The following is a 13843-nucleotide window of genomic DNA, read 5'->3' as shown; positions in this document are numbered from 1 at the left end:
TAGGGTTAGCATCAGCCCTAGGATAGTGTTAGGGTTAGGGTTAGCATCAACCCTAGGATAGTGTTTTGGTTAGGGTTAGGGTTAGCATCAGCCCTAGGATAGTGTTAGGGTTAGGGTTAGGGTTAGCATCAGCCCTAGGATAGTGTTCGTGTTAGGGTTAGCATCAGCCCTAGGATAGTGTTAGGGTTAGGGTTAGGGTTAGCATCAGCCCTAGGATAGTGTTAGGGTTAGGGTTAGCATCAGCCCTGGGATAGTGTTAGGGTTAGGGTTAGGGTTAGCATCAGCCCTAGGATAGTGTTAGGGTTAGGGTTACCATCAGCCATAGGATAGTGTTAGGGTTAGGGTTAGTGTTAGCATCAGCCCTAGGATAGTGTTAGGGTTAGGGTTAGCATCAACCCTAGGACAGTGTTAGGGTTAGGGTTAAGGTTAGCATCAGCCCTAGGATAGTGTTAGGGTTAGGGTTAGCATCAACCCTAGGATAGTGTTTGGGTTAGGGTTAGGGTTAGCATCAGCCCTAGGATAGTGTTAGTGTTAGGGTTAGGGATAGCATCCGCCCTAGGATAATGTTAGGGTTAGGGTTAGGGTTAGCATCAGCCCTAGGATAGTGTTAGGGTTAGGGTTAGCATCAACCCTAGGATAGTGTTAGGGTTAGGGTTAGGGTTAGCATCAGCCCTAGGATAGTGTTAGGGTTAGGGTTAGCATCAGCCCTAGGATAGTGTTAGGGTTAGGGTTAGGGTTAGCATCAGGCCTAGGATAGTGTTAGTGATAGGGTTAGCATCAGCCCTAGGATAGTGTTAGGGTTAGGGTTAGGGATAGCATCCGCCCTAGGATAATGTTAGGGTTAGGGTTAGGGTTAGCATCAGCCCTAGGATAGTGTTAGTGTTAGGGTTAGCATCAGCCCTAGGATAGTGTTAGGGTTAGGGTTAGGGTTAGCATCCGCCCTAGGATAGTGTTAGGGTTAGGGTTAGGGTTAGCATCAGCCCTAGGATAGTGTTAGGGTTAGGGATAACATAAATCCTAGGATAGTGTTAGGGTTAGGGTTAGGGTTATCATCAGGCCTAGGATAGTGTTAGGGTTAGGGTTAGGGTTAGCATCAGTTCAAGGATAGAGTTAGCGTTAGCGTTAGGGTTAGCATCTGCCCTAGGATAGTGTTAGGGTTAGGTTTAGGGTTAGCATCAGCCCAAGGATAGTGTTAGGGTTAGGGTTAGCATCAGCCCTAGGATAGTGTTAGGGTTAGGGTTAGGGTTAGCATCAGGCCCAGGATAGTGTTAGGGTTACGGTTAGCATCAGCCCAAGGATAGTGTTAGGGTTAGGGTTAGGGTTAGCATCAGCCCTAGGATAGTGTTAGGGTTAGGGTTAGCATCAACCCTAGGATAGTGTTTGGGTTAGGGTTAGGGTTAGCATCAGCCCTAGGATAGTGTTAGTGTTAGGGTTAGCCTCAGCCCTAGGAGAGTGTTAGGGTTAGGGATAGGGTTAGCATCAGGCCTAGGATAGTGTTAGGGTTAGGGTTAGGGTTAGCATCAGATATAGGATAGTGTTAGGGTTAGGGTTAGCATCAGCCCTAGGATAGTGTCAGGGTTAGGGTTAGGGTTATCATCAGGCCTAGGATAGTGTTAGGGTTAGGGTTAGCATCAGCACTAGGATAGTGTTAGGGTTAGGGTTAGGGTTAGCATCAGCCCTAGGTTAGTGTTAAGGTTAGGGTTAGGGTTATCATCAGGCCTAGGATAGTGTGAGGGCTAGGGTTAGCATTAGACTTAGGATAGTGTTAGGGTTAGGGTTAGGGTTAGCATCAGCCCTAGGATAGTGTTAGGGTTAGGGTTAGCATCAGCCCTAGGATAGTGTTAGGGTTAGGGTTAGGGTTAGCATCAGCCCTAGGATAGTGTTAGGGTTAGGGTTAGAATCAGCCCTAGGATAGTGTTAGGGTTAGGGTTAGAGTTAGCATCAGCCCTAGGATAGTGTTAGGGTTAGGGTTAGCATCAATCCTAGGATAGAGTTAGGGTTAGGGTTAGGGTTAGCATCAGGCCTTGGATAGTGTTATGGTTAGGGTTAGCATCAGCCCTAGGATAGTGTTAGGGTTAGGGTTCGGGTTAGCATCAGCCGTAGGATAGTGTTAGGGTTAGGGTTAGCCTCAGCACTAAGATATTGTTAGAGTTAGGGTTAGGGTTAGCATCAGCCCTACATAGTGTTACGGTTAGGGTTAGGGTTAGCATCAGCCCTTGGAGAGTGTTAGGGTTAGGTTTAGGGTTAGCATCAGCCCTAGGATAGTGTTAGTGTTAGGGTTAGCATCAGCCCTAGGATAGTGTTAGGGATAGGGTTAGGGCTAGCATCCGCCCTAGGATAGTGTTAGGGTTAGGGTTAGGGTTAGCATCAGCCCTAGGATAGTGTTAGGGTTAGGGTTAACATAAACCCTAGGATAGTGTTAGGGTTAGGGTTAGGGTTAGCATCAGTTCAAGGATAGTGTTAGGGTTAGCGTTAGGGTTAGCATCTGCTCTAGGATAGTGTTATGCTTAGGGTTAGGGTTAGCATCAGCCCAAGGATAGTGTTAGGGTTAGGGTTAGCATCAGCCCTAGGATAGTGTTAGCGTTAGGGTTAGGGTTAGCATCAGGCCCAGGATAGTGTTAGGGTTAGGGTTAGCATCAGCCCAAGGATAGTGTTAGGGTTAGGGTTAGGGTTAGCATCAGCCCTAGGATAGTGTTAGGGTTAGGGTAAGCATCAACCCTAGGATAGTGTTTTGGTTAGGGTTAGGGTTAGCATCAGCCCTAGGACAGTGTTAGGGTTAGGGTTAGGGTTAGCATCAGCCCTAGGATAGTGTTCGTGTTAGGGTTAGCATCAGCCCTAGGTTAGTGTTAGGGTTAGGGTTAGGGTTAGCATCAGCCCTAGGATAGTGTTAGGGTTAGGGTTAGCATCAGCCCTGGGATAGTGTTAGGGTTAGGGTTAGGGTTAGCATCAGCCCTAGGATAGTGTTAGGGTTAGGGTTAGCATCAGCCCTAGGTTAGTGTTAGGGTTACGGTTAGGGTTAGCATCAGCCCTAGGATAGTGTTAGGGTTAGGGTTAACATCAGCCCTAGGATAGTGTTAGGGTTAGGGTTAGTGTTAGCATCAGCCCTAGGATAGTGTTAGGGTTAGGGTTAGCATCAACCCTAGGATAGTGTTAGGGTTAGGGTTAAGGTTAGCATCAGCCCTAGGATAGTGTTAGGGTTAGGGTTAGCATCAGCCCTAGGATAGTGTTAGGGTTAGGGTTAGCATCAACCCTTGGATAGTGTTTGGGTTAGGGTTAGGGTTAGCATCAGCCCTAGGATAGTGTTAGGGTTAGGGTTAGGGGTAGCATCAGCCCTAGGATAGTGTTAGTGTTAGGGTTAGCATCCGCCCTAGGATAGTGTTAGGGTTAGGGTTAGGGTTAGCATCAGCCCTAGGATAATGTTAGGGTTAGGGTTAGCATCAGCCCTAGGATAGTGTTAGGGTTAGGGTTAGGGTTAGCATCAGCCCTAGGATAGTGTTAGGGTTAGGGTTAGCATCAGCCCTTTGTTAGTGTTAGTGTTAGGGTTAGGGTTAGCATCAGCCCTAGGATAGTGTTAGGGTTAGGGTTAGGGTTAGCATCAGTTCAAGGATAGTGTTAGGGTTAGCGTTAGGGTAGCATCAGCCCTAGGATAGTGTTAGGGTTAGGGTTAGGGTTAGCATCAGCCCTAGGATAGTGTTAGGGTTAGGGTTAGCATCAGCCCTAGGATAGTGTTAGGGTTAGGGTTAGGGTTATCATCAGGCCTAGGATAGTGTTAGGGTTAGGGTTAGCATCAGCCCTAGGATAGTGTTAGGGTTAGGGTTAGGGTTAGCATCAGCCCTAGGATAGTGTTAGGGTTAGGGTTAGCATCAGCCCTAGGATAGTGTTAGGGTTAGGGTTAGGGTTAGCATCAGCCCTAGGATAGTGTTAGGGTTAGGGTTAGCATCAGCCCCAGGATAGTGTTAGGGTTAGGGTTAGGGTTAGCATCAGCCGTAGGATAGTGTTAGGGTTAGGGTTAGCCTCAGCCCTAAGATAGTGTTAGAGTTAGGGTTAGGGTTAGCATCAGCCCTAGGATAATGTTAGGGTTAGGGTTAGGGTTAGCATCAGCCCTAGGATAGTGTTAGTGTTAGGGTTAGGGTTAGCATCCGCCCTAGGATAGTGTTAGGGTTAGTGTTAGGGTTAGCATCAGCCCTAGGATAGTGTTAGGGTTAGGGTTAACATAAACCCTAGGATAGTGTTAGGGTTAGGGTTAGGGTTATCATCAGGCCTAGGATAGTGTTAGGGTTAGGGTTAGGGTTAGCATCAGCCCTAGGATAGTGTTAGGGTTAGGGTTAGCATCAGCCCTAGGATAGTGTTAGGGTTAGGGTTAGGGTTAGCATCAGCCGTAGGATAGTGTTAGGGTTAGGGTTAGCCTCAGCCCTAAGATAGTGTTAGAGTTAGGGTTAGGGTTAGCATCAGCCCTAGGATAATGTTAGGGTTAGGGTTAGGGTTAGCATCAGCCCTAGGATAGTGTTAGTGTTAGGGTTAGCATCAGCTCTAGGATAGTGTTAGGGTTAGGGTTACGGTTAGCATCCGCCCTAGGATAGTGTTAGGGTTAGCGTTAGGGTTAGCATCTGCCCTAGGATAGTGTTAGGGTTAGGGTTAGGGTTAGCATCAGCCCAAGGATAGTGTTAGGGTTAGGGTTAGCATCAGCCCTAGGATAGTGTTAGGGTTAGGGTTAGGGTTAGCATCAGACCCAGGATAATGTTAGGGTTAGGGTTAGCATCAGCCCAAGGATAGTGTTAGGGTTAGGGTTAGGGTTAGCATAAGCCCTAGGATAGTGTTAGGGTTAGGGTTAGCATCAACCCTAGGATAGTGTTTGGGTTAGGGTTAGGGTTAGCATCAGCCCTAGGATAGTGTTAGGGTTAGGGTTAGCATCCGCCCTAGGATAGTGTTTGGGTTAGGGTTAGGGTTAGCATCAGCCCTAGGATAGTGTTAGGGTTAGGGTTAGCATCAGCCCTAGGATAGTGTTAGGGTTAGGGTTAGGGTTAGCATCAGCCCTAGGATAGTGTTAGGGTTAGGGTTAGCATCAGCACTATGTTAGTGTTAGTGTTAGGGTTAGGGTTAGCATCAGCCCTAGGATAGTGTTAGGGTTAGGGTTAGGGTTAGCATCAGTTCAAGGATAGTGTTAGGGTTAGCGTTAGGGTAGCATCAGCCCTAGGATAGTGTTAGGGTTAGAGTTAGGGTTAGCATCAGCCCTAGGATAGTGTTAGGGTTAGGGTTAGCATCAGCCCTAGGATAGTGTTAGGGTTAGGGTTAGGGTTATCATCAGGCCTAGGATAGTGTTAGGGTTAGGGTTAGCATCAGCCCTAGGATAGTGTTAGGGTTAGGGTTAGGGTTAGCATCAGCCCTAGCATAGTGTTAGGGTTAGGGTTAGCATCAGCCCTAGGATAGTGTTAGGGTTAGGGTTAGGGTTAGCATCAGCCCTAGGATAGTGTTAGGGTTAGGGTTAGCATCAGCCCTAGGATAGTGTTAGGGTTAGGGTTAGGGTTAGCATCAGCCGTAGGATAGTGTTAGGGTTAGGGTTAGCCTCAGCCCTAAGATAGTGTTAGAGTTAGGGTTAGGGTTAGCATCAGCCCTAGGATAATGTTAGGGTTAGGGTTAGGGTTAGCATCAGCCCTAGGATAGTGTTAGGGTTAGGGTTATGGGTAGCATCAGCCCTAGGATAGTGTTAGTGTTAGGGTTAGCATCCGCCCTAGGATAGTGTTTGGGTTAGGGTTAGGGTTAGCATCAGCCCTAGGATAGTGTTAGGGTTAGGGTTAGGGGTAGCATCAGCCCTAGGATAGTGTTAGTGTTAGGGTTAGCATCCGCCCTAGGATAGTGTTAGGGTTAGGGTTAGGGTTAGCATCAGCCCTAGGATAGTGTTAGGGTTAGGGTTAGCATCAGCCCTAATAGTGTTAGGGTTAGGGTTAGGGTTAGCATCAGCCCTAGGATAGTGTTAGGGTTAGGGTTAGCATCAGCCCTTTGTTAGTGTTAGTGTTAGGGTTAGGGTTAGCATCAACCCTAGGATAGTGTTAGGGTTAGGGTTAGGGTTAGCATCAGTTCAAGGATAGTGTTAGGGTTAGCGTCAGGGTAGCATCAGCCCTAGGATAGTGTTAGGGTTAGGGTTAGGGTTAGCATCAGCCCTAGGATAGTGTTAGGGTTAGGGTTAGCATCAGCCCTAGGATAGTGTTAGGGTTAGGGTTAGGGTTATCATCAGGCCTAGGATAGTGTTAGGGTTAGGGTTAGCATCAGCCCTAGGATAGTGTTAGGGTTAGGGTTAGCTTCAGCCCTAGGATAGTGTTAGGGTTAGGGTTAGGGTTAGCATCAGCCCTAGGATAGTGTTAGGGTTAGGGTTAGCATCAGCCCCAGGATAGTGTTAGGGTTAGGGTTAGGGTTAGCATCAGCCGTAGGATAGTGTTAGGTTTAGGGTTAGCCTCAGCCCTAAGATAGTGTTAGAGTTAGGGTTAGGGTTAGCATCAGCCCTAGGATAATGTTAGGGTTAGGGTTAGGGTTAGCATCAGCCCTAGGATAGTGTTAGTGTTAGGGTTGGCATCAGCCCTAGGATAGTGTTAGGGTTAGGGTTAGGGTTAGCATCCGCCCTAGGATAGTGTTAGGGTTAGTGTTAGGGTTAGCATCAGCCCTAGGATAGTGTTAGGGTTAGGGTTAACATAAACCCTAGGATAGTGTTAGGGTTAGGGTTAGGGTTATCATCAGGCCTAGGATAGTGTTAGGGTTAGGGTTAGGGTTAGCATCAGCCCTAGGATAGTGTTAGGGTTAGGGTTAGCATCAGCCCTAGGATAGTGTTAGGGTTAGGGTTAGGGTTAGCCTCAGCCGTAGGATAGTGTTAGGGTTAGGGTTAGCCTCAGCCCTAAGATAGTGTTAGGGTTAGGGTTAGGGTTAGCATCAGCCCTAGGATAATGTTAGGGTTAGGGTTAGGGTTAGCATCAGCCCTAGGATAGTGTTAGTGTTAGGGTTAGCATCAGTCCTAGGATAGTGTTAGGGTTAGGGTTAGGGTTAGCATCCGCCCTAGGATAGTGTTAGGGTTAGGGTTAGGGTTAGCATCAGCCCAAGGATAGTGTTAGGGTTAGGGTTAGCATCAGCCCAAGGATAGTGTTAGGGTTAGGGTTAGGGTTAGCATCAGCCCTAGGATAGTGTTAGGGTTAGGGTTAGCATCAACCCTAGGATAGTGTTTGGGTTAGGGTTAGGGTTAGCATCAGCCCTAGGATAGTGTTAGGGTTAGGGTTAGGGTTAGCATCAGCCCTAGGATAGTGTTAGTGTTAGGGTTAGCATCCGCCCTAGGATAGTGTTTGGGTTAGGGTTAGGGTTAGCATCAGCCCTAGGATAGTGTTAGGGTTAGGGTTAGCATCAGCCCTAGGATAGTGTTAGGGTTAGGGTTAGGGTTAGCATCAGCCCTAGGATAGTGTTAGGGTTAGGGTTAGCATCAGCCCTATGTTAGTGTTAGTGTTAGGGTTAGGGTTAGCATCAGCCCTAGGATAGTGTTAGGGTTAGGGTTAGCATCAGTTCAAGGATACTGTTAGGGTTAGCGTTAGGGTAGCATCAGCCCTAGGATAGTGTTAGGCTTAGGGTTAGGGTTAGCATCAGCCCTAGGATAGTGTTAGGGTTAGGGTTAGCATCAGCCCTAGGATAGTGTTAGGGTTAGGGTTAGCATCAGCCCTAGGATAGTGTTAGGGTTAGGGTTAGGGTTAGCATCAGCCGTAGGATAGTGTTAGGGTTAGGGTTAGCCTCAGCCCTAAGATAGTGTTAGAGTTAGGGTTAGGGTTAGCATCAGCCCTAGGATAATGTTAGGGTTAGGGTTAGGGTTAGCATCAGCCCTAGGATAGTGTTAGTGTTAGGGTTAGCATCAGCCCTAGGATAGTGTTAGGGTTAGGGTTAGGGTTAGCATCCGCCCTAGGATAGTGTTAGGGTTAGGGTTAGGGTTAGCATCAGCCCTAGGATAGTGTTAGGGTTAGGGTTAACATAAACCCTAGGATAGTGTTAGGGTTAGGGTTAGGGTTATCATCAGGCCTAGGATAGTGTTAGGGTTAGGGTTAGGGTTATCATCAGGCCTAGGATAGTGTTAGGGTTAGGGTTAGGGTTAGCATCAGCCCTAGGATAGTGTTAGGGTTAGGGTTAGCATCAGCCCTAGGATAGTGTTAGGGTTAGGGTTAGCATCAGCCCCAGGATAGTGTTAGGGTTAGGGTTAGGGTTAGCATCAGCCGTAGGATAGTGTTAGGGTTAGGGTTAGCCTCAGCCCTAAGATAGTGTTAGAGTTAGGGTTAGGGTTAGCATCAGCCCTAGGATAATGTTAGGGTTAGGGTTAGGGTTAGCATCAGCCCTAGGATAGTGTTAGTGTTAGGGTTAGGGTTAGCTTCCGCCCTAGGATAGTGTTAGGGTTAGTGTTAGGGTTAGCATCAGCCCTAGGATAGTGTTAGGGTTAGGGTTAACATAAACCCTAGGATAGTGTTAGGGTTAGGGTTAGGGTTATCATCAGGCCTAGGATAGTGTTAGGGTTAGGGTTAGGGTTAGCATCAGCCCTAGGATAGTGTTAGGGTTAGGGTTAGCATCAGCCCTAGGATAGTGTTAGGGTTAGGGTTAGGGTTAGCATCAGCCGTAGGATAGTGTTAGGGTTAGGGTTAGCCTCAGCCCTAAGATAGTGTTAGAGTTAGGGTTAGGGTTAGCATCAGCCCTAGGATAATGTTAGGGTTAGGGTTAGGGTTAGCATCAGCCCTAGGATAGTGTTAGTGTTAGGGTTAGCATCAGCTCTAGGATAGTGTTAGGGTTAGGGTTACGGTTAGCATCCGCCCTAGGATAGTGTTAGGGTTAGCGTTAGGGTTAGCATCTGCCCTAGGATAGTGTTAGGGTTAGGGTTAGGGTTAGCATCAGCCCAAGGATAGTGTTAGGGTTAGGGTTAGCATCAGCCCTAGGATAGTGTTAGGGTTAGGGTTAGGGTTAGCATCAGGCCCAGGATAGTGTTAGGGTTAGGGTTAGCATCAGCCCTAGGATAGTGTTAGGGTTAGGGTTAGCATCAACCCTAGGATAGTGTTTGGGTTAGGGTTAGGGTTAGCATCAGCCCTAGGATAGTGCTAGGGTTAGGGTTAGCATCCGCCCTAGGATAGTGTTTGGGTTAGGGTTAGGGTTAGCATCAGTCCTAGGATAGTGTTAGGGTTAGGGTTAGCATCAGCCCTAGGATAGTGTTAGGGTTAGGGTTAGGGTTAGCATCAGCCCTAGGATAGTGTTAGGGTTAGGGTTAGCATCAGCCCTATGTTAGTGTTAGTGTTAGGGTTAGGGTTAGCATCAGCCCTAGGATAGTGTTAGGGTTAGGGTTAGGGTTAGCATCAGTTCAAGGATAGTGTTAGGGTTAGCGTTAGGGTAGCATCAGCCCTACGATAGTGTTAGGGTTAGAGTTAGGGTTAGCATCAGCCCTAGGATAGTGTTAGGGTTAGGGTTAGCATCAGCCCTAGGATAGTGTTAGGGTTAGGGTTAGGGTTAGCATCAGCCCTAGGATAGTGTTAGGGTTAGGGTTAGCATCAGCCCTAGGATAGTGTTAGGGTTAGGGTTAGGGTTAGCATCAGCCCTAGGATAGTGTTAGGGTTAGGGTTAGCATCAGCCCTAGGATAGTGTTAGGGTTAGGGTTAGGGTTAGCATCAGCCGTAGGATAGTGTTAGGGTTAGGGTTAGCCTCAGCCCTAAGATAGTGTTAGAGTTAGGGTTAGGGTTAGCATCAGCCCTAGGATAATGTTAGGGTTAGGGTTAGGGTTAGCATCAGCCCTAGGATAGTGTTAGGGTTAGGGTTATGGGTAGCATCAGCCCTAGGATAGTGTTAGTGTTAGGGTTAGCATCCGCCCTAGGATAGTGTTTGGGTTAGGGTTAGGGTTAGCATCAGCCCTAGGATAGTGTTAGGGTTAGGGTTAGCGGTAGCATCAGCCCTAGGATAGTGTTAGTGTTAGGGTTAGCATCCGCCCTAGGATAGTGTTAGGGTTAGGGTTAGGGTTAGCATCAGCCCTAGGATAGTGTTAGGGTTAGGGTTAGCATCAGCCCTAGGATAGTGTTAGGGTTAGGGTTAGGGTTAGCATCAGCCCTAGGATAGTGTTAGGGTTAGGGTTAGCATCAGCCCTTTGTTAGTGTTAGTGTTAGGGTTAGGGTTAGCATCAGCCCTAGGATAGTGTTAGGGTTAGGGTTAGGGTTAGCATCAGTTCAAGGATAGTGTTAGGGTTAGCGTCAGGGTAGCATCAGCCCTAGGATAGTGTTAGGGTTAGGGTTAGGGTTAGCATCAGCCCTAGGATAGTGTTAGGGTTAGGGTTAGCATCAGCCCTAGGATAGTGTTAGGGTTAGGGTTAGGGTTATCATCAGGCCTAGGATAGTGTTAGGGTTAGGGTTAGCATCAGCCCTAGGATAGTGTTAGGGTTAGGGTTAGGGTTAGCATCAGCCCTAGTATAGTGTTAGGGTTAGGGTTAGCATCAGCCCTAGGATAGTGTTAGGGTTAGGGTTAGGGTTAGCATCAGCCCTAGGATTGTGTTAGGGTTAGGGTTAGCATCAGCCCCAGGATAGTGTTAGGGTTAGGGTTAGGGTTAGCATCAGCCGTAGGATAGTGTTAGGGTTAGGGTTAGCCTCAGCCCTAAGATAGTGTTAGAGGTAGGGTTAGGGTTAGCATCAGCCCTAGGATAATGTTACGGTTAGGGTTAGGGTTAGCATCAGCCCTAGGATAGTGTTAGTGTTAGGGTTGGCATCAGCCCTAGGATAGTGTTAGGGTTAGGGTTAGGGTTAGCATCCGCCCTAGGATAGTGTTAGGGTTAGTGTTAGGGTTAGCATCAGCCCTAGGATAGTGTTAGGGTTAGGGTTAACATAAACCCTAGGATAGTGTCAGGGTTAGGGTTAGGGTTATCATCAGGCCTAGGATAGTGTTAGGGTTAGGGTTAGGGTTAGCATCAGCCCTAGGATAGTGTTAGGGTTAGGGTTAGCATCAGCCCTAGGATAGTGTTAGGGTTAGGGTTAGGGTTAGCATCAGCCGTAGGATAGTGTTAGGGTTAGGGTTAGCCTCAGCCCTAAGATAGTGTTAGAGTTAGGGTTAGGGTTAGCATCAGCACTAGGATAATGTTAGGGTTAGGGTTAGGGTTACCATCAGCCCTAGGATAGTGTTAGTGTTAGGGTTAGCATCAGTCCTAGGATAGTGTTAGGGTTAGGGTTAGGGTTAGCATCCGCCCTAGGATAGTGTTAGGGTTAGGGTTAGGGTTAGCATCAGCCCAAGGATAGTGTTAGGGTTAGGGTTAGCATCAGCCCAAGGATAGTGTTAGGGTTAGGGTTAGGGTTAGCATCAGCCCTAGGATAGTGTTAGGGTTAGGGTTAGGGTTAGCATCAGGCCCAGGATAGTGTTAGGGTTAGGGTTAGCATCAGCCCAAGGATAGTGTTTGGGTTAGGGTTAGGGTTAGCATCAGCCCTAGGATAGTGTTAGGGTTAGGGTTAGCATCAACCCTAGGATAGTGTTTGGGTTAGGGTTAGGGTTAGCATCAGCCCTAGGATAGTGTTAGGGTTAGGGTTAGCATCCGCCCTAGGATAGTGTTTGGGTTAGGGTTAGGGTTAGCATCAGCCCTAGGATAGTGTTAGGGTTAGGGTTAGCATCAGCCCTAGGATAGTGTTAGGGTTAGGGTTAGGGTTAGCATCAGCCCTAGGATAGTGTTAGGGTTAGGGTTAGCATCAGCCCTATGTTAGCGTTAGTGTTAGGGTTAGGGTTAGCATCAGCCCTAGGATACTGTTAGGGTTAGGGTTAGGGTTAGCATCAGTTCAAGGATAGTGTTAGGGTTAGCGTTAGGGTAGCATCAGCCCTAGGATAGTGTTAGGGTTAGAGTTAGGGTTAGCATCAGCCCTAGGATAGTGTTAGGGTTAGGGTTAGGGTTAGCATCAGCCCTAGGATAGTGTTAGGGTTAGGGTTAGCATCAGCCCTAGGATAGTGTTAGGGTTAGGGTTAGGGTTAGCATCAGCCCTAGGATAGTGTTAGGGTTAGGGTTAGCATCAGCCGTAGGATAGTGTTAGGGTTAGGGTTAGCCTCAGCCCTAAGATAGTGTTAGAGTTAGGGTTAGGGTTAGCATCAGCCCTAGGATAATGTTAGGGTTAGGGTTAGGGTTAGCATCAGCCCTAGGATAGTGTTAGGGTTAGGGTTATGGGTAGCATCAGCCCTAGGATAGTGTTAGTGTTAGGGTTAGCATCCGCCCTAGGATAGTGTTAGGGTTAGGGTTAGGGTTAGCATCAGCCCTAGGATAGTGTTAGGGTTAGGGTTAGCATCAGCCCTAGGATAGTGTTAGGGTTAGGGTTAGGGTTAGCATCAGCCCTAGGATAGTGTTAGGGTTAGGGTTAGCATCAGCCCTTTGTTAGTGTTAGTGTTAGGGTTAGGGTTAGCATCAGCCCTAGGATAGTGTTAGGGTTAAGGTTAGGGTTAGCATCAGTTCAAGGATAGTGTTAGGGTTAGCGTCAGGGTAGCATCAGCCCTAGGATAGTGTTAGGGTTAGGGTTAGGGTTAGCATCAGCCCTAGGATAGTGTTAGGGTTAGGGTTAGCATCAGCCCTAGGATAGTGTTAGGGTTAGGGTTAGGGTTATCATCAGGCCTAGGATAGTGTTAGGGTTAGGGTTAGCATCAGCCCTAGGATAGTGTTAGGGTTAGGGTTAGGGTTAGCATCAGCCCTAGTATAGTGTTAGGGTTAGGGTTAGCATCAGCCCTAGGATAGTGTTAGGGTTAGGGTTAGGGTTAGCATCAGCCCTAGGATAGTGTTAGGGTTAGGGTTAGCATCAGCCCCAGGATAGTGTTAGGGTTAGGGTTAGGGTTAGCATCAGCCGTAGGATAGTGTTAGGGTTAGGGTTAGCCTCAGCCCTAAGATAGTGTTAGAGTTAGAGTTAGGGTTAACATCAGCCCTAGGATAATGTTAGGGTTAGGGTTAGGGTTAGCATCAGCCCTAGGATAGTGTTAGTGTTAGGGTTGGCATCAGCCCTAGGATAGTGTTAGGGTTAGGGTTAGGGTTAGCATCCGCCCTAGGATAGTGTTAGGGTTAGTGTTAGGGTTAGCATCAGCCCTAGGATAGTGTTAGGGTTAGGGTTAACATAAACCCTAGGATAGTGTTAGGGTTAGGGTTAGGGTTATCATCAGGCCTAGGATAGTGTTAGGGTTAGGGTTAGGGTTAGCATCAGCCCTAGGATAGTGTTAGGGTTAGGGTTAGCATCAGCCCTAGGATAGTGTTAGGGTTAGGGTTAGGGTTAGCATCAGCCGTAGGATAGTGTTAGGGTTAGGGTTAGCCTCAGCCCTAAGATAGTGTTAGAGTTAGGGTTAGGGTTAGCATCAGCACTAGGATAATGTTAGGGTTAGGGTTAGGGTTACCATCAGCCCTAGGATAGTGTTAGTGTTAGGGTTAGCATCAGTCCTAGGATAGTGTTAGGGTTAGGGTTAGGGTTAGCATCCGCCCTAGGATAGTGTTAGGGTTAGGGTTAGGGTTAGCATCAGCCCAAGGATAGTGTTAGGGTTAGGGTTAGCATCAGCCCAAGGATAGTGTTAGGGTTAGGGTTAGGGTTAGCATCAGCCCTAGGATAGTGTTAGGGTTAGGGTTAGCATCAACCCTAGGATAGTGTTTGGGTTATGGTTAGGGTTAGCATCAGCCCTAGGATAGTGTTAGGGTTAGGGTTAGGGTTAGCATCAGCCCTAGGATAGTGTTAGTGTTAGGGTTAGCATCCGCCCTAGGATAGTGCTTGGGTTAGGGTTAGGGTTAGCATCAGCCCTAGGATAGTGTTAGGGTTAGGGTTAGCATCAGCCCTAGGATAGTGTTAGGGTTTGGGTTAGGGTTAGCATCAGC

This window comes from Lemur catta, chromosome 7, assembly GCF_020740605.2.
Source record: "Lemur catta isolate mLemCat1 chromosome 7, mLemCat1.pri, whole genome shotgun sequence".
Taxonomy (NCBI): Eukaryota; Metazoa; Chordata; class Mammalia; order Primates; family Lemuridae; genus Lemur; species Lemur catta.
Note: the sequence above shows the minus strand (reverse complement) of the source record.